Here is a 19815-nt window from a genome sequence, read left to right on the forward strand (position 1 = left end):
AACCAGAATACCCAGAGGAAACCCACACATGTAGACATGGGGAGAATGTGCAAACTCCACACAGACAGTGGCCCCAGCTGGGAATTGGAGGACCTGCCATATGCATTTCAGTCTCTCCACATAAAGTTGTCAAATTCATAAAGACAGTCCCAAAAATGTCCTTCGATGAAGCTCCATGGTTGACAGAACAAAGTTTGAATTCCTTATTCTTGCATTCAAGGCCTTCTATCAGTAGCTCCAACATTCCTCTCCAAACTTACACTCTACCAATTCCTTTCTTATTTCCTTATCTTTAATTAAATAAACCACTTGTTATTTCCCATACAAATCTTGAGCATTGCTATTTTGCTAATGCTATTCCTTCCATATGGAATTCTCTTTTCCATTTTCTCATAATCAAATCCTATTTGTTTTCTGTGGCTCAACACAAATATCACATACCACATCCTCTCTGAAGTCTCTCAGTTACTCCCCTCAGCTAGAAACAATTTCTCATTGTTCTGAATTCTGGACCACTTTATCTCTTAGGTACTTTTTTTTAATACATATCATACCAGCAACTCCCTTAATGGACTCTTAAAGGTCAGGGTCCATGTATACTTTATCTCTGTATGCCCCAATGCAACTAGCACAGTGCTTAATAAGGGCTGAAAATTAAGATGAATAAATTAATAAGAAAGGATACTCATAAAGAAGAAAAATAGAAAGACATCAAAATGACTTCAAGGTGCATAGTATTCCAAAGGAAAAACTAAAATTACAACTATGGCAACCTTTACCAAGTAATAGATTACAACTAATAAAAGAGTAATTCATTCAACAAATACTCAAGTGCTTACTAAGTGCCAGGCACTGTTCTACTAGGTGCTTGGAATCTACAAAAAACAAAACCAACAAAATCCTTGCCTTCATGGAGCTCATAGTCAAGTGGAAAGAAAAAAGCAATAAACAATGTAATCAAGATATATTGTAAGTTAAATGGCTTAAGTGATATGGAGAAAAAGAGGGTTTGGAGAAAGAGGGGCTAAGCTAAGGCAGGCCAGAAATGGAGGAGCTGCCATTTTAACAGAATGGTAAGGGAAGGCTTCACAGAGAATAGGAGATAAGATGGAGCCAAGCAAATACCTGCAACAGTATTCTTGGCAAGGCAAACAGCAAGTGCAAAGGAACTGAGACAGAAATACACCTGGCATGGTAAAGGAACAGCAAGAAGGCCATTGTGGCCAGAATGGAGTAAGCAAAGAGAAGAGCAAGAAAAGATGAGATTAGAGTGCAAAGAAAAGATCAAATCACATAAGGACTGGGTAAGACTTTGCCTTTTGCTCTAAGCAAGACAGGGAATCACTAGAGAGTTTTGACCAGATGAGACAAAATATGACTTACCTTTTTAAAAGGATCATTCTTGCTACTGTATTGAGAATAGACCATAAGGGCGAAAGAGTAAAAAAGGCTATTACAATAATTTGGATGAGTTGATGTAGGCTTAAACCAGTGGAAGTTATAAGAACTGGTCAGAGTCTGGATACATTCTGAAGACAGAGCTGGCAAGATTTCATGATGGACCAGATGTGGTGCATAAGAGAAATGGTGCGTGAGAAAAAGACAGTCAAGGATGACTCAAAGTCTTGGCCTAAGCAACTAAAAAGACGCAGTTGCTATTTACTGAGATATGGAAGACTATAAGAGGGGTACAGGGGGATGAGGGGACAGATTAAGTTCGGTTTGAGATAAGGATAAATATGTAAGTGGAGATGTCAAGTAAGCAGTAGGATAAACAAGCCTGGAGTTCTGGCTAGAGATAAAACTCTGGTAGTCATCAGCACATGCATGGTACTTAAAGCCGTAAGACTGGATGAGAGCACCAAAGGAATGAGAATAAAGAGCACAGATCCCATGGGGTGTCCAATAAAGAGGTACGAGTAATGAGGAAGAACCAAAAAAGAAGAAGAAGCAGCCAAGGAGGTAGAAAATCCAGAAGAATGTGGTATCCTAGAAACCAATGCAGAATATGTTTCAAAAAGGGAGGCATCCACTGTGCCAAATGCTGCTATTAGGTCATAAGAATTAAACGTGATGGTTTTGACAAGCACAGTTTCAGTAAAGTGATGGCTTGAAAATCTCACTAAAGTGGGTTCAGGAGAGAAAAGGAAAACTGAAGATGAGGAGAATAAACAACTTTTTCAAGAAGTTTTGCTACAAAGGGAACCAAAGAAATTGAGTAGTAGCAAGAAGAGAGTGCAGTCAAGAATGGTTGTTTAAAAAACACAGATGAAATGCAGTATGTGTGTGCTGACTGGAATGAGCCAGTAGACAAGGGGTAGAATGATGTTGCAGGAGAGGGAGAAAATGGCCATTATTTCAACTGTTATAGAATTTCACTAAAAGAATCAAATAGCCCAATGAAGAGAAATTTCATTAGGCTAGTGGGCAATAATTTTAGATTACTATTTCACTTTGTAATACTAAAGAAGGAAGGAGGGCAGCCCATAATTCTTATTCACATGTCACAGAAGGCTCAAAAAGAGGTTGGGCCACTTAACTAAAAATCTTTGTGTTAGGCATTTTATATGTTATTTCATTTAAGCTCAAAATAACTTCATGAAGTATTATCTTTATGTTACAGATAAGGAACCAGAAGCTAAGAGAAAGCAAATAATATGCTTGATGTACAAAGCTAGTAAGTGGTAGAGCTATGTTTTAAATCCAGGTCCTTCCAACTATAAGATAAGGAATTACTATTAATTTGGGGGCTTAAAATAGTTCTGTGGTTATTTCTTTTTAAGTTCTTATCAGTCAGAAATACATACTGAAGTATTTATGGATGAAAGCCATATGATGTCTACAATCTGCTGTATATACTCCAGCAGAAACAATAACAAAATGTAATTACGAGTGAGGGACAGATTAAATAAGAGCAGCAAAATTGTTGAAGCTGGTTGACGGGTATATGAAAGTTCACTGTACCGTTCCCTTTTACATAAGTTTGAAAATTCAATGATAAAAAATAAAAATCCAGGTCCTTCTGAGTCAAATTTTCTCATCACATCAAAGCCTGCCTTTAATTTCTGCTCAATCCTCCCTTAAAAAAAAAAAGTTATGTTTTACATAACTTTTTACAGTTTACAAACAATTTTATCTTCTTTAATCCTCACTATACCTCTGTAAATGAAGGGCTTTATTCCAATTTTAGACCTGAGGAGACAGATACTCAACTAGTAAATAGCAAGATGAGACCTCAAAGCCAAGCCTTCTAGTGTCAAAAACATTCTTCTTCTAATACAGCAGTCCAGGTTGCGCACAGAGTTCTCTGGGCATACCCATAAGTAGAGTCCACTCAGTGCCAGCCCTTTTTCACAGATTCACTACTATTCCATAATCCCGGACCCTGTGCTTCCTAAGAGGACTAAGCATTATCCCATGCAGTCCTTGAAGTCCTTGAAAAGACTTGTACTCAACAGCTTGACTGAAAGAGGCAGATCTCTAATTTGGCAACCACCAAACTTCCTTGCCAAATTCAGGGACTAAAAGGAATCTGATACACAATTTCTGAAAAGGTGATCTGACAGTCTGCCTATCTCTGTTCTAGAGTCAACTCCTTGTACCTCCATTTATACTCTGTTGTTCACCTATCTTGTACAACTATCATAGGGACAAAAGTCCAATTATGTGAACTCTGGGCTCTAGAAATAAAGGACACTATTAAACAACAATACTGACCAATTTCAAAAGCCAATTTTGTGTAATTCCACAACATTCACCACAAAGCTGGCAGACCAGAAAACATCACAGTTAATATTTATTTTAGGATGCCTTTTTTAAAAAGCCTCATCACTAACATGTTTGATATCTGTTCTTCCATGCTAACCTTGACATTGTAAGCTAATTCACAACTTACTTCAAAAACAACTGAAAATAGGAACACCAAGGGCCAGAGATGTTTATTGCCATCAGCTGCTAATCATCAAAACTGCAACACCTTTCCCCTCTAGTTAGTTCACTAGCTTTCCTAACTAAAATTGAGTTATCCAGAATTATTTAATTCAAGTGCTACTCGGTATCCAAAACTTCATTAGGTCAAAATGTACGTTGCCTAAGTGGTATAAAAGCCTGATTAGATGCAATGTTTGATGAGTTTCAGATTCACCTGGAACTATAAACATCTTAAGAATGAACTGCCGGCCAGGCGCGGTGGCTCACGCCTGTAATCCTAGCACTCTGGGAGGCCGAGGCAGGCGGATCGCTCGAGGTCAGGAGTTCGAGACCAGCCTGAGCAAGAGCGAGGCCCCGTCTCTACTAAAAATAGAAAGAAATTATCTGGCCAACTAAAATAAATAGAGAGAGAGAGAGAGAGAGAGAGAGAAAATTAGCCGGGCATGGCGGCACATGCCTGTAGTCCCAGCTACTCAGGAGGCTGAGGCAGTAGGATTGCTTAAGCCCAGCAGTTTGAGGTTGCTGTGAGCTAGGCTGATGCCACGGCACTCACTCTAGCCTGGGCAACAGAGTAAGATTCTGTCTCAAAAAAAAAAAAAAAAGAATGAACTGCCTCCATCTTAACTTGTACAAACAAATAAACTTCTTTATTAGGTCACTAGCTAGCTGTCTTAAAATGTACTGATGTTCAGTTAGGCTGACTAAACTTAAGTAACCAAAGTTATAGACTCTATTTTCACATTGAGGGCCAATCTACCTAGGGAAGAATCTACTCTTTACTCAAAATATTATTGAGCCCTACTAAGAAATCTTAGGTCTGGCACAAAACATGCCTTTGAACCTAAATGCTGATGCCTGTTTGCTGAATTAAACTGGCAAAACAGGCTTAGTAATGGCATACAAAAATAGGCACAGTAAGAAAAAAATCTAGATAAAGCCCTTTACAGCAATTACTAGTTGCTGTATGCCAACAGTACAAAATTGGTTAAGTTAAATTATAAAAAAAAAAAAAAATGCTGACCTGCCCAATAGGATATTGTGAAAAGCCCTGGCACCTGGAAAACTGCAAAGAACAGGAAATTCTGCAGGTGCAGTAAGAAACAACATCTTATCCATGACCCAGAAACGCCTCAGAATTTATTACACAACCTGCTGCAGAATTCTCACTTTTCAAATGGAAATGAACCATGAAGTCACACAATGCATGCACGGCTGTGATTTTATTATTGACATAAACAACTGTACCCTTTTGAGTCATGCTAAAGTTAACTAAAGAAAGCAGATGTTCTACATAATGTTAGCAATGTCAGAGGAGAATTTGAATATCAAATAACTAAATTTAGTAACACTTCATTCACTCAGCCACATATATATATTGAGAGCCTTTTGTGAGGCACTATACTTCTCAAATACAGTACACTTAATGGACCCTTAGGACAAAAAATAATTCAAATTAGGCATGAAAGTGACAAATCAGGTCATGTGGTCACCTTACTATGCAAGACCTAAAAAGCTAGATTAAAGATTAACACACACCTTTCAGGTTCAAATCATCTTATCTATATCACCATTAATCTGGCCTCATTACTTTATTTCTGTTTTAACTGACATATACATTTAACTTACATCTCTCAATAAACAGTCTTCTAAAATTAGACTGGATTATGAAGCCTCTTATAATTACCTATCAGAAATAGTTTTTCTATAGCTAAACAAATTTTGAAAAACAACCAATCTTCCAATAAAAGGATCTATGCAATACGAATGAAAACAGAAAAGCACTAAGACAGGTAATAGTTTCCAAACATGTTATGTAAGAGAGTAAACAAAGTAGATCAGCTAGCACAGAAAAACTATCAGAGCTGGGTATTACCAAGGCAAATTAATGTCCAACAAAGCAACTCGCTATTTACACTTTTGCAGTGTCAATCATGACCAGTATGTGGAGGCTCTTTACAACTAGTAAACCAAACCCAAAATGAAAAAAGTGCTTAAAAATCATTCTCCCTCAATTAGAGCATAATCTGTCAAATGGACTTGGAAATATCAAATGGTAATTACTTCATAACTAAAACTTTAAAAAGTATTCAGTAAGTTGGAACAAGGAAGCTTAATGTCACTAGCAGAAGGGACAGCTCTATTTTTCTGTTCCAGTCACTCCAAATTAATCAATTTTCTGCAAAACACATAGGAAACTGTATTTTATTTATTATTCCTACATAAGAATTGAATTCACTGAGCTAGATAAGCACTCTGTCTCTGGAAATTCATGTTTCGAAACAATCTTGGGCTATAGCTAGAACTCAGAATGTCTCTCACAAGCTTGTGCTCCAGGTGATGAATTCAAATCAGCACTAACACTCAGCTGCAAGAATAAGTCAGGGAAGGTAAGTAGACAGTAGGGCAAAGAATAAACAAACTTCAATTTGCAGACATCTCTGATAGTCACATAAGTTTCATCTCTACCCAAGTTTCTCACAATGAATGAATCACCAAATAGCAAATGATGAAGTACTAATTAACATTTGACAAGTCTAAAAACCACAGGAAGAAGTAAAGAAATAACACCTATCCCCACATTTACATAGTCCTAGTCTTCCCGAAAAATTTAAACTTGTTTTATACAAACCATCTCGATTCTCATGGAAGGTAGATAAGGAGTCAGGTTTCTAGAGAAGAAACAAGCACAAAGGGATTAAGTATCTTGTCCAGCAAGTCACCAGTGAAAATAAAACCAGAAGCCAATTATTTAGTTTACAAAGTCTAAATACCCTGCTTTCCTTGGTTCATAAACTTAGGATAACACTGTAAAGTGCCTACAAATTATCCCAAGCCACAGAACTTCACAGAACAATATATATTATCAGAACACTATGCCAGAATTTAGTGTGCTGAGCAAGAAAGTACTGTTTACCCCAAATCAATAAAATGAACTAACACAATGGACTTAAAAAATACAAGGAGGAAGCAATGGCCATATTGGAGAGAATTTTCAAAGGTCACTCTATTCATCTTATATCTTACTACTCAAATTCTCTGGCAAGGAGCAAAGGGAGTCAGACATGCTCCCTATAATTATATTCCACATATAAATCTCAAAATACTCCCAGTTTCAATCAAAGACATATTATACTTTTAAAACCTTTCCCTCCAAAAATAAAATCTTATAGCAACGCCTTTAGTGCATTATTTTGCTGCTGCATGACATACTTCAAATTTGGATTTTAAAAATCATTAGCTTCTAGTTTATTTTTTAAATACTTATATTTACAGATTCAGATTACTTCAAACTGGTGTTCTGCTCAGCCCTCATTATGTTTAGGCAAGATTCCCGTTTCCACTCAAACTTATTTGAACATACAATGGCTGCATTAAGAAGATACTTCCTACATTGACAAAAGAAAAAACTAATCAACCCAGAAAGCTCCCAAGTTACCAAAAGCAGATCTTTTATTTTAAATCATACTAGGGAGCACACTACACACTACATGAAGCCCATGGAGTGATAATTTGTGTCTGCAACATGATGAAATTTATTTTTTAGCAAAATCTGACAAGACTGAATTTTCAACTGCCAAAAGGAAGTCATTTTCCAAGATTCTAGGAAACCCTGCTTACTGAAGCAGTCTCAAAGCAGTTTGCTTAATCCTTCTAAATCCCAAAGAATCTAATATAAGCCATAGAACACGGAGAGACCTGCACTGAAATGTCTATGTTCAAACCCCTAAAGGTTACTTCCCATGTATAATGGCAAGCTGATAGCCATATGTCCACCTAACCCCGAAAGTGTCTTTCCTCAATAAAGCTAACATTACACTCGCCAACTCAAATCAAAATACCAGAGAATCCAAGTCTCCAACTAAATTTCACTTACTATTTGGGAGAAAAAGCCAACAACCCAGTATCAGTTATTCACACCTTGAAGGAGAGTTAAAAGAGTCCATTTCTGCCACTTTTAGGAGCTGAGTGTACATTACTTCTATCTGTCTGTAGCGATATTACATCACCCGTGCCTGAATACTGCCCCATTACCCACAAAGCACCAGGATATCTGATACGCTGCACCAAGGTATCCCTTCCTCCCTTATACACAGCCCTTGAATGCTACTGGCTGCTAGGCCCTGCTCTCTTGCAGTTTCACAAAGACATCTGCCCTGCACCTGCTGCAATCCCATTTCCATTCACTCCTGGCGCACTCCTCATGACCCTGCACAGCTCTTCTATTTGTCCACTCATCAGACCAAAATACTAAGTTGATACCCAACCACACACCTCCTCCAAATCTGGGAGTGTGCACTCAGCTCTCCCTTTCCCCTTCCCCATTTACTGGGTTCTGGAACTAAAATCAGGCTTCATGATCTCTCTGAACCTACAAGTACGAACTTTCAGACATGATACAGGGTTTAATGTCCTCCCTTTTCCATTAATATCATTCCAGGATACAAGTCTCACATTGCCCCACTCCCAAAATCTTCAGTTCCTGTAAGTCTGAAATTTAATCTTCTCCCTTTAGTTTTTTTTTCCAGCTTCTGCACTCTGCCTGCCCTTCCTTCTATTTTCAGAGACCTAAAAATTTTGGCCCCTTTAATCTCTCAAAACTCAAAGTGTTCCAATCTCTCCCCACACTTCTGCACCTTGGACCTTCCATACTCTCTTAAGCAACATGTTTTCCTAACTCTCCAACCTAAATAGTCATTTCCTGCCCTAAATCTAAGCATCCTACTTCCCCACCACCACCACTCCCCAATCCAATACATTACCTATTCCTTTTCTAATCACACACATCCCTGCCTTACCCTTACCCCACTATGGGTACTATGCATTCTTCTACATCCTCTACCTCAAAATATCCTGTCTTCTCCCCTTCCTTACCACTGTCCCCTCTCTATTCTCTTCTCCCTACAGCACAAAATCCAGTTCTGCAAACCTGTGCTTCCCTCCCTTCAAATACTGTACTTTAGATCTGTACACCTTCCCTCCCAGCCTATCCCACTGCCCGCTCTACACTTCCCACACACCCCCTCCACCTCCCTCCTTCTCTCCAAATTCTCTCCGCATTTCCTTCCCAAGAAACATTTCCTTCCATTTGTCTCCACACTTTACCTGCCACCAAGAAGATTTCTCTCCTCCCTCCCCTCCACCCCCTTTTGCCCTCCACGTCATACACATTCCATTCTGCCCCACACACCTGTCCCCTCCAATGTCCCTCGAACCCAAAAGTTCCCACTCATCTTGCTCCCACCTTGCTCCATATTTCCCCCGTATGAACACCCTCCATTTCACTTACCTCTCCCTGCTACCTGTTAAATGCCCCACACCTCCTGCCCAGATACCCTCTCCTCTCCACCCCCACCACCCTACTCCATCGTCCCCACTTCTCTCCCAAAGCTCCCAAATTCAGTCTCTGCTCCAATTAACTTCCCACTTCCACCTCGGACTCCTCTCCCCAGAGCACCAGATACCTGACATTCTCTCTTCACAAGTCAACCTCCTCCTGCCCCCCTCCTGCCTCCCTGCTGTCTCCCCTGCACACCTGGCCAGACACTCCCTCACACACCTCACAGGTCTCCTGGAGCCTCTGGGCCTACTCTCACTCACACCTCCTGCCTGAACACCCTCCATTTCCCTCACCATCACTCCAGACACCCTCTTTCCCTCCCTCCCTCCCTTTCCACGCTCACCCAGCCTGCCCACGTCTCCCCCTACCCCACCCCCCTCCATCATTCCCCTTCACATGCCTCCGGTGGCCTCCTAATATCTGCCCCACTCCCGCCCCTCACACGCAGAGCTCTCTCCATTCTTGCCTCGAGTGCCCAATCTTCTTCCTCCGTTCCCACCCCACTCGCCCCTGCGCTCCCCACAGCCCCCTTCACACCCTCCTGAACGCTCAGACATACTGTCCCCCACCGGCCGGAATGTCCTCCGTCTGTCTCACACTCGCCCTGTCCCCCCAGGGGCCCACCAAACCTGCCCCAAGGCCCTCACCCTCCATTAGGCCGGATCCTTCTGCCTTCCATTCTCCTCCAAATCTGCCCACACCTCTACCTGCCCCCCAAAGCCTCTTCCCCAGCTCCTGCCCGCAATGTCCTCCAACACCTGCTTCGAGCCCCGAGCCCTCCATCCTACCCACACCTCCTGGCGCTCGGCCCTCCACGCTGCCCACGCCCTCCCCTGCTCTGGGCCGGGACCCGACCCCGCGAAGGTGAGGAAGGCTGCCCTTGCCCGAAGAGGCCGGGGCACCGCGGCGGCGGCGGCCACAATGCCGGAGCCGCCGGGCCGGGATTGCTCCGTGCTCTCTGCCTCGGCCGCCGCCGCTGCTGCTAAGGACGCACAACAAACAATGCGGGGCCCGGGCCGGCTCCGCCAACCGCCTCAACCGCCGCCTTAACCGCCGCCCGCCCGGGACGGCCCGCCGCGCAGGCGCCTGCCCCGCCGCCGCAGCCTACCCGCGCCGTCGCGCTCTGCCTGCGCCCGGTCCCCGGTCCCCGCTCCCGCTCCGCCGCCGCCGCCACCTCGTCCGCCCGCGTCTCCGGCTCCTCAGCCCAGCGGCGGCGGCTGCGGCGGCTGCTGCCCTGGTGGCGCTCGCGGCTCCGGTCTCCGCTTCAGCGGCGGCAGCAGCGGCGGCGGGGAGCACGTGACGCCGCCGAGCGTGCCCATTGGCCGGGCTGGGGGGCGGGCCCCGCGGCTGCTGGGGAACGGAAAGCCCGCCCCTTCGCTCGCCTCGCGTCCCCTCCACGCGCGCCCTGCTGCACCTGAGAGCGCCGGCCAGCGCCCGCCGCCGCCGTGCCGAGCCGCCGCCTGCGCCAACTGCGCACCTGGGAGCGCACAGGGAGCACTCGCCGGCGGCGGCCGCATGCACCTGCGAGCGGACGCTTACGTAAACTCCGTCCCCGCCTTCCTCTTGGTGCCAGGCCCCCGCCCGCTGCAGCACCTGAGCCCCATTGCGCTAGCGACGTAACTGCTGGGGAGCGGAGCCCAGCTGCGCTGGGAGGCGAGCGAAAAGCAAGGAAACTTCGTAACTTCCGAACCTGGGAGCGGCACCCGGCTACTGCCAGGAGCCGGCGTCTCCGGGTCCCGCGCACCAGTGTGGGATGACCCCCATCCCCAGCGGCTACGCAAACGGAGTAAGCGCTGCAATGGCTCCCCGGTGGAGGAGGGGCAGGCCAGTAGGCTTTTGACTTGTTAAAAGGTTAAGATCCCCAGCCTCCGCCCCCACCCCATTTGCCAGCTGTGTGACCTTGGCCAAGTTACAGAACCACTCTGAGCCTCAGGTTCCTAGTCGGGAAAACTGAAAAACAAAATTCCAACTTAGGAACTCTTGGGGAGATGACGTAAGACAATAAGGTGTGAATTCTGGCCCATAGCAAGCCCTGAACAGAAGTTGCCGCAATCACCTCTTCACCCACACCTAATGAACCTCCCTGGGATTGAGTTTCGGCCCAGGACCTCTCTGATCTCCTTATGGTTGGGTCAGACTTTGGCTGAACACCCACCTGCACTATACCGGGGGCGGTGCTGGAGAAGAAATAAAGGTTGGCCTTTTATTTTACAGTCACTGGCCGGCACCTTCTTGGTGCCCAGCATTCTGCCAGCCAGTTCAGTCCCTCCTGAGTACCTGCTGCGTGTGAGGCGCCTATGCTATGTGCAAATGAGACAAAGTCCTGCCCTATGGGAATTCCCAGGCTGAGAAAGGACCTGACCACCCAGTGCCAGGGCAGAGGGGCTTGGGGAGCCCGAGAGTGGAGCAGGAGCCTCTCACAACAGCCTCCTTGGGGCCCCTTCTCATCTTTCTAACATACCAGGATCAAATATTTTAAGAGCTCTGCTTCATTCATAGGATAAAGTATAAATGCCCAATTTCAACTGAAAAGGCTTTGGTGATCTGGCCTGAAGCTTCAAGATACACACTCTTCACTTTGACCCTCCTTCAGATCAACTTGACCCTCCAGCCACACTGAAATACAGAACTGTAGTTTCCAGAGTATGCCCAGGTCTGTAACACTCCTGAGTCTCCTGAGAGACTAGGAGCTAGACCCCAAATCCCTTTCTACACCCTCTCCCCACCTCTGACCACCCATGCCTACCTTTATGCTCCTGAAAAAAAACCCAAGAGTACTGATTGATAAATCAGCCCAAAATATATTCTCTCTGGAGATCCTTGGCTGCCTCAGACACATGGTCTAAACTCCCTCTGCTTGCTCAGTCCTCTTAAACCATGTATTCTTGTGGTACTAGACTGTAATTGTTTAGCTGTCTGTCTCCTCCCTGGACTCTAAGCACCTTGAGGACAGGGTCATCTCTCTGCCTAAGTGGGTTAGGAAAGACTACACATGCATATGAGAAGAGATCATTAAAGCTGGGTTTTGCAGGATGAACATAAGTCTGTCAGAGGGAGAAGAGATGCTGCGGTGTAAACATGCAGGTTCTCTGCGCATAGCTGTGTGATTTTGGAAAAATCAATCTAGGTCTAAGTTTACTCATCTGTCAAGTGAAACTAATATTACATACCTCAGAGGATTGTTACAAGGATTCAATGAGACAATGCATCTAAGGTACTACTAAGCATGGTGTCCAACATATGGTAAAATTTTCTAATTTTTTTAAACAAAACTACATGTCATTAAGGATTCAATAGTTTATTTCAATATCTTTACTGGGTTTTTAAGTCCAAACACTCATGACAAAAACATGCAAATGATACAAAAGAAAAGAAAGTAAAAGGTTCAAGTGTCCTTCTCCCTTCTTTCCCTTAACTCCACTCCATCTACCCCAATCCCACCTCCCAAAACAGGTACTGTTAAATTTTTCATGTCCCACATTACATGTCCAGAGAAAGAAGAAAGTTGCAGAAAATTATGTACCTATACTGATGTATGTTTCATTCTGCACAGAAAAAGGTTAGAAAGGATTAAACACCAATTACTGCTGGTTATGCCTGGAATTTGGTATAGGGATAGATCTGCACTTTTTTAATTTTTTAAGGACACATACACATATATAGTACATTTTAACAATTTAATTGATGTATATTTACATACGATAAAATTAAGCATTTCAAGTGTACAATGATTTTTAGTAACTTTACTGAGTGATACAGCATCAGATTAAATCAATTTTAGAACATTTAGAATATCTTATGAACACCCCCCTCCTGCCCATTTATTGTTAATCCCCATCCCCACCCCCAGCCACAGGCAACCACTAATCTACTTTATCTCTATTTTTGCTTTTTCTGGATATATTTAATATGTTTTTTAAATCAAATAGACCTTTTAGAAAAAAGAATAAAAATATCATCTCCCAATCCCACCCAATATTAATAGTCACTGTTAATATTTGTATCTATTGTTCAACTAACCTTTTCTATGCATATAAATCTATATCTTTTATAAAGTAAGATTATTGTGTACACTTCTGTTTTAGTTTTTTCCCTTAAATGTAAATCTTTTTGTGTAAATACTCCTCTGCATAATGTTGTATCTTAAGAATCATCTAATTAAACCAAGCCCCTATGTTGGGTATTTGGGTACTTTCCAGTATTTCCACTATTAGAAACAGGGCAAGATAATAGATGTTGTAATGCTCTGGACTTCAGTATGCTTTGAAATCACACCTAAGTTTAAATACCAGCACCTCCTATTTCATTCATTTATTGTACACATATTTATTGAAAACCTATTATGGGCTAATCCCTAGGGATACAGAAGCAAACAAACAGCTACACTGCTCCACTTGAAGGTGGACTCTGGTCTAACTCTTAGTCCAGTATTCTTTGTCCCAAATGACACTGCCCTCTGTAGATGGTGCTCATCTTTGAAGAACTAAATGAGATAGAGGCAGTAAACACCTAGAGCTGGACTATCTATACTACTGACACTAGCCACATGTGGCTATTTAAATCTAAATTAATCAACATTCAATAAAACTTAAAATTCAGCCACATGAGGCACATTTTAAGTGCTCCATAGCTACATAGCCATATGGTAGCCACTAGCCATAGCTACTATATTGGACAGCACTGATGTAAAACATTTCAGTCATCACAGGAAGTCCTATTGGTCAGCACTGAGCTAGAGGAACAATAATAATATAACAGTAGTCATAACAGTAATATCTTACTTGCATATTATTTTCCGAAGCACTTGCCCTGGGAGGTAGAGAAGTTGATCTTGCCTCCACTCTTCATTTCCTACCCCTTCCCCAACTGTAGGCCAGTTCTATAGAAAGAAGCTGAAGACAAAAAGGTGGCTGTTGTGCTGTGGGTGAGGGATTGGTATGAGGGATGTGACATTCCTCAACTTCCTTCCATCCTTTCTAAATCTACTGCATCTCCAGCCATTCTGTCCTCCTTCCCTCCTTTTACCAAAACCAGCCTTCTCAACAAAGGCCACACCCTTCCCTGATGCCTAGACACCCTCCTCTTCTGCCCTCTAAGGAACTACACATCTTAGTTTGTCTCTCTCTGGTATGATCAGCCTCTCCCTCTCTACTGGATTCTTTCCATTATTAGCCAAACAGTCTCTTCCATTGTTAAAAAAGAAAAAAAAAAGAAACAAGATCGCCAGGTGATTCACGTGCACTTTAACATTTGAGAAGCACTGACCCAAATTCAATAGCTACAGATGCCAATCAGAGCCCTAAATAGCAGGGCAGAATTGCTGTTGCTGTTATGATGTTCTGAAAGGGTGGATAACTAAACAAAACAGATATAATCTTCATTCACTTTGCATGGTATTTGCCTCCCTGGAATATTAAAATTGTGTTAGAATATACTTTGTGTTTAATGAAAAGTGGAATTAGTTGCTAGGCTCAGATAATTATATACAGGAATTTTACCCACATTAAGTGTCCAGTGGGACACTGAAAAGTCATTTGATGCTATCTATGCATTGCGGGGCATCTAGCATTGCTAGCTTCCCCTCAATAAATGCCATTATGATTACTCACCTCTACCACAAATGTCTAAAAGCTCCCACTGAAAACCATGGCTCTAGACTCTCATTCAACAGCCTTACTATTTGGATGTCTCACATGCTACTCAACTGTCCATAATTGCCTGGCCTTTCTCCAAAACCCCAAAACCATCCCGCACTGTTCCCCATTTTAGTTTCCTTATTGAGGCTCTGGTAGCAACGGACACTCTATGTTCTATGTGGGCAGAATGTTTTTTGATTTGTTCTTTTTGTATCCCTTAGAATAGCACCAGGCATACAGTAGTCACTTAATAAATACTTGTTGAATGAATACTCAGCAAATTTTCCCATTCCCCTTCCTTGGGTAACAAACACCAAAGTGATTTGGAAGGGGAGGAATCTACAAGAAGACATCAGGGGCTCCCATTCAGGAAGCCTCTGCTTCTTATGGAATTTCTCCTAATATTCCTGAGACTTCTGTCAGTACAAGATGCAAAACAGCCCAAAGCTACTGCTTAAACTTTCCCACCAGAGTACTCTCCCGGCAAAGGAGACTGAGCCAGGCCCACTGGAGGCCCAAATTCATCAGCCTCCAGCATACAATTTCTTTGAAGTCTCACGTTTTATCTTTCAAATCCATGCAAATTTTACCTTTTATTCTCATGTCTAACATGAAAATAATGTTTTTAATTACTGCCCTTTGGGAGAAAAATTCAAAACCTGTTTTCGCAACTCTTCGAGTAGAAATTCACACTCCAGGAAGATACTCCTTATATATCCTGTGGCTCTGAGTACTTCCTGGCATACCACAACCTAGGCTCCATGGTGATTGTACTATTAAATAACAGCTGACATTTATTAAGCACTTATTATGTGTCAGGCAGTATATTAAGCACTTAACATGCATTATTTATTTAATCCTTGCAACAATCCTATGAAGTAGGTACAATTTTTGTCTTACTTTACAGTTGAGGAGACTAAGGCTCTGAAAAGGTAAGTACCTTGCACTACATCACAGAGCTGAGCAGTGGAAGACCTGGGCTCCGGCTTGGTGCTATCAATCACTGTGCTGCCCACTCCAGTTTGAAAAGCAAGGTCTGCTGGATGCAGTGGCTCATGCCTGTAGTCCTAGCACTCTGGGAGGCCGAGGCGGGAGGATCCCTTGAGATCAGGAGTTCGAGACCAGCCTGAACAAGAGCAAGACCTTGTCTCTACTAAAAATAGAAAAAAATGAGGTGGGTGTGGTGGCTCTCACCTGTTGTCCCTACTACTAGCGAGGCTTGAGCCCAGGAGTTGGAGGTTACAGTGAGCTATGATGATGCCACTGCACTATAGCCAGGGTTACAGAATGAGACCCTGTCAAAAAAAAAAAAGAAACAAACAAACAAATGAAAACAAGGTCCTATACTTTTAGAACAAAAAGGTCTTAAAGCAGTAGGGAAGCCCTAAGAAATCACCCAGCCCCTGTATTTCATAAACCAGGGAAAGTGCTGAGGTGTCTGTGGACCTCTGAGTAGACATATTTTCAGAGGTACACAAGTTCTAAGAGAAGTTTTTAATGTGTGTCTTGGTTCAGTTATAATTTGCAAACAACAATAATATGAGAAGATTCAGGACCACCACCTTGTAAACAATTCCTGGCACCCAGAATTTAGTGATCATGTTGATACAAAGTGGTTTCCTAAAGTGACAGAATTTACCATTAAATGCAGATATCTTAGAATGAGGGTAAAAATCTCAAGGGTCAGCAAGAAATTGTTTCCTTTAAAAGAGTGATTCTCAGTGAGGTGTGATTGTTGCCCTCCCCTCTCTAGGCAGTGTCCAGACATTTTTAGTTGTAACTGTAAGGTTTTAAGACTGCAGTCCAGGGGAGGGGGTGGCGCAGCTGAAAGTTAAAGTACCCTCCCGGGTTTCGGCACCAAATGTAAGGTTTCTTTGAAGTGGCCAGCGCCAGAGAAAGAAAGATGAGCAGAGTTGAAAGGGATAAGTAAAGAGGCTTTATTGGAGCGCTCCCGGGTGGGGGTAACGAGTCCCCAAGAGAGGGACCCGGGCGAGCCTCACAGTCCCACGAGTAGAACTAGAGAAGCCGCCCTGCCCAGAAGTCTGAGTGGGTTTATATACATTTTTAGGGATGGGGGATGGGAGCTTCTTTGGCCAGGAAATGTCAGTGCGAGGAGTGAGGAATTTCTTTGTTTCAGCTTTAGGGTGGGTATTCAGGAATAGGAGGGGCTTATTTTCATTAGGGAAGGGAGGGGTGCCTGCCACCAGCCTTACATTCCGGCCTTTTAGTGATAATGGGGCACCACAGTCTTTCTGGGTACTTCCTGCTTTTGAGGAGTGTAGTGGGGGCTATGGGCCAGAGTTGGCTGGTGGAGGGGTGACTGGAAGAGGAGAGTAGGGATGAAGAAGCATCTGGTTTACTGCTACTCTGGATAATTCCTGTAGGCGGCATTGGAGAAACTGAGCCAGAGAAGTCAGTTGTCTCTGCACGGAAGTTAGTGACGCAGACGTGGTTTCCAGGGATAGCTGTAGGCGATCTGCAAAGTCTTGGGCAGAAATGACACTGTGGCCCAGGGCACCTCCTGGAAGTCCTGAGGCGTATAGAGTTAATTGAGAGACGACCATGACAGGGAAACAAGGACCTGGGGTGGATGTATTGACGCAGCGGGTACGTGTTCCATTGTACCAGAAGAACTGTCCCGGAGCAGAAGAGGTGGTCGTGGTCACAGTATGGTTAGTAAGACAGTGTCCATGAAGTTGTAGGTTGGGGTCAGTGAGAGTGGTGAGAAAGCATATGCGATCTGCATAAGGTTGGCCTGTGGGCTCACGTTCCCATAGGGGAACTCAAGTGAGTGGAGTGGAGCATGAGGGACCCAATGAGGGACTCCTTTAGGGATTAGAAAAGTTTAGGGGAACAGCGGCCAGTAGGGGGTCGCTGAAGGGAGGCACAGAGGAAACAGTGGGAGACATTAGAGATTATTTTAGAGGAGTTTTAAGAAGGCGAGGGTATGTTGAATAATATTTAGCCAGGAGGTAAGAGGGGTACGTTTAGGGCGGGAGGAAAGTTGTCCTGCTAGAGTTTGTTCTGCTTCCAGAATATTGATAGATATTTGAACCTGTGTCTGGTAGGCCAGGACGTATTCACGGCTGACATGAATAGTCACTGAAGGGTAATAGTAGTGTATTTTTCAGTATACTTTGTCTATGACTTTAATTTTCCAACGCTGGTCTCAAGGGTCGAGGATATCCACGTGAGAGATATTTGAGTCGGTCTCTGGAAGCTGAGGTAGATATCTGTCTACGTGGGCCCGGAGACGTTGCCTAGTGAGGGAGAGATATGGGAGATAGGAGGCCAAATGTGGGGGCTGGGCTGGAAGATAATGGTCAATGAGAAAAGGCCTAATGAGAAAAGGCTGGCCGTACACGAGTTTGAAATGTCTGTGAGGTGGCATATGAGTGAAATCGACCTGCCAGTCTTGTCCAGGGAGGTGACCATGCATCTGGTGGGTGGATATAGGGGGTTTGAAGCCCCCTTGAGGGTTACCAGAGGCACAGATGTCACAGTTCGAGCAAAAAGTTTTGACGAGAGAATATAGGGCAGGGTGTGAAAATAGAGGCTGTAAGAGGTGGAAGAGGCCCTTAGTGCCAATATGAAGTGAAGAGTAGACCTGGCAAATGAGTTCCAGGGCCTGTGCCTTAGGGAGAGCCATCTTGCCGTCTTTTAGAAGGACCCACCCTTCGGTGGTGGTTGATCCCCCTTGGGTGAGAAGGCTGTCGTGCTCCTCTGGACTATAGCGAGGCTGGAGGGAAGGAATGGAATGGAAAAGAAGAGGAGCCGGACTAGGATGTTTTGGGGATGTTAGACTACGGGCGACAGTATTAGCATAGTTGTTTCCGTTAGTGACAAGGGACCCATCCGTTTGGTGTCCATTGCAGTGTATGATAGCTAATTGGGTAGGTAACTGAAGGGCCTCAAGGAGACTGGAGATAAGGGTGGTGTTAATAACAGGGGAGCCCTTGGTGGAGAGAAAGCCCCGTTCTCTCCATATGGCAGCATGGCAGTGAGCTATCATAAACATATATTTGGAGTCCGTGTAAATATTTATATTCCTGCCTTGGGCTAGATGTAAGGCTCGGGTGAGAGCAATGAGTTCTGCCTTTTGGGAGGTGGTGCCCTCCGGAAGTCAGGAGGCTTCTATTACCTGAGAGGCAGAGATAATGGCATAGGCTGCCCGGCGTTTGTCATCCTCACCTGTGACAGAGCTGTCATCAACAAAGAAAGTTAAGTCCGCTGTAGGAAGTGGCTTGTCTGACAGATCGGGTCGAGGGGTAGTGGAGGCTTTGACCATTTCTGAGTAGGAGTGTGAGGACAGGGTTAGGTAGGGAATGGGGAGCAGAGTGGCAGGGTTTAGAGTCGAGGACTGAGATAAAGTAATGGTGGGATTTTCAATAAATAAGAGATGGAATTTCTGTAGTCTAAACAGAGTGAGGAGGGCTAAAGAGTGGTGAGTGAGAAGGTCCTGTAAGCAGTGGGTGGAGAAGACATGTAAGTTGTGTCCCAGGGAGAGTTTCAGGGCCTCCCTGGTGAGAGTAGTGGCCACAGCTAAGGCATGGAGACAGGGCGGCCACGGACTGTGGTGTCCAGCTGTTTGGATAAGTAGGCCACTGGGGTGGAAATGGGAGTAGGTCCCAGAGGTTGGGTGAGGACATTGAGGGCCAGGCCCTGGTGCTCATCCTTGTAGAGATAAAAGGGTTTTTCAGGATGAGGGAGTCTTAGAGGGGGTGCTTGTAAGAGAGAGTAAAGAAGTTTTAGGAATGCGCGGCAGACAGCCTGAGGGTTTAACAGAGGGCCAGCGGAGGCATCATGTGCTGCCTCATAGAGGGGTTTGGCAAGGAGAGAAAAGTTGGGGGTCCAGTGTCAGAAGGAACCAACAAACCCAAGGAAGGACAGAATTTGTTCAGCAGTGGTGGG

The 19815-nt window shown here is 44.1% G+C and overlaps 1 protein-coding gene across 3 annotated transcripts in view; it reads right to left on the bottom strand.

Annotated features, from left to right (window-relative positions):
- The window catches only part of STRBP (spermatid perinuclear RNA binding protein), a 127597-nt gene extending 117063 nt beyond the window's left edge, over positions 1-10534 (bottom strand). For 2 of the 3 annotated variants that reach the window (XM_069476756.1, XM_069476755.1), the window contains exon 1: positions 10377-10534. The gene's annotated coding sequence lies outside the window, so the exon portion shown is untranslated. The remainder of the gene's footprint in view (positions 1-10376) is intronic. The other variant, XR_011234131.1, reaches the window with a different exon arrangement.
- Between the last annotated feature and the right edge of the window lie 9281 nt (positions 10535-19815).

This window comes from Eulemur rufifrons, chromosome 7 (genome assembly GCF_041146395.1).
Source record: "Eulemur rufifrons isolate Redbay chromosome 7, OSU_ERuf_1, whole genome shotgun sequence".
In the NCBI taxonomy this organism is placed as follows: Eukaryota; Metazoa; Chordata; class Mammalia; order Primates; family Lemuridae; genus Eulemur; species Eulemur rufifrons.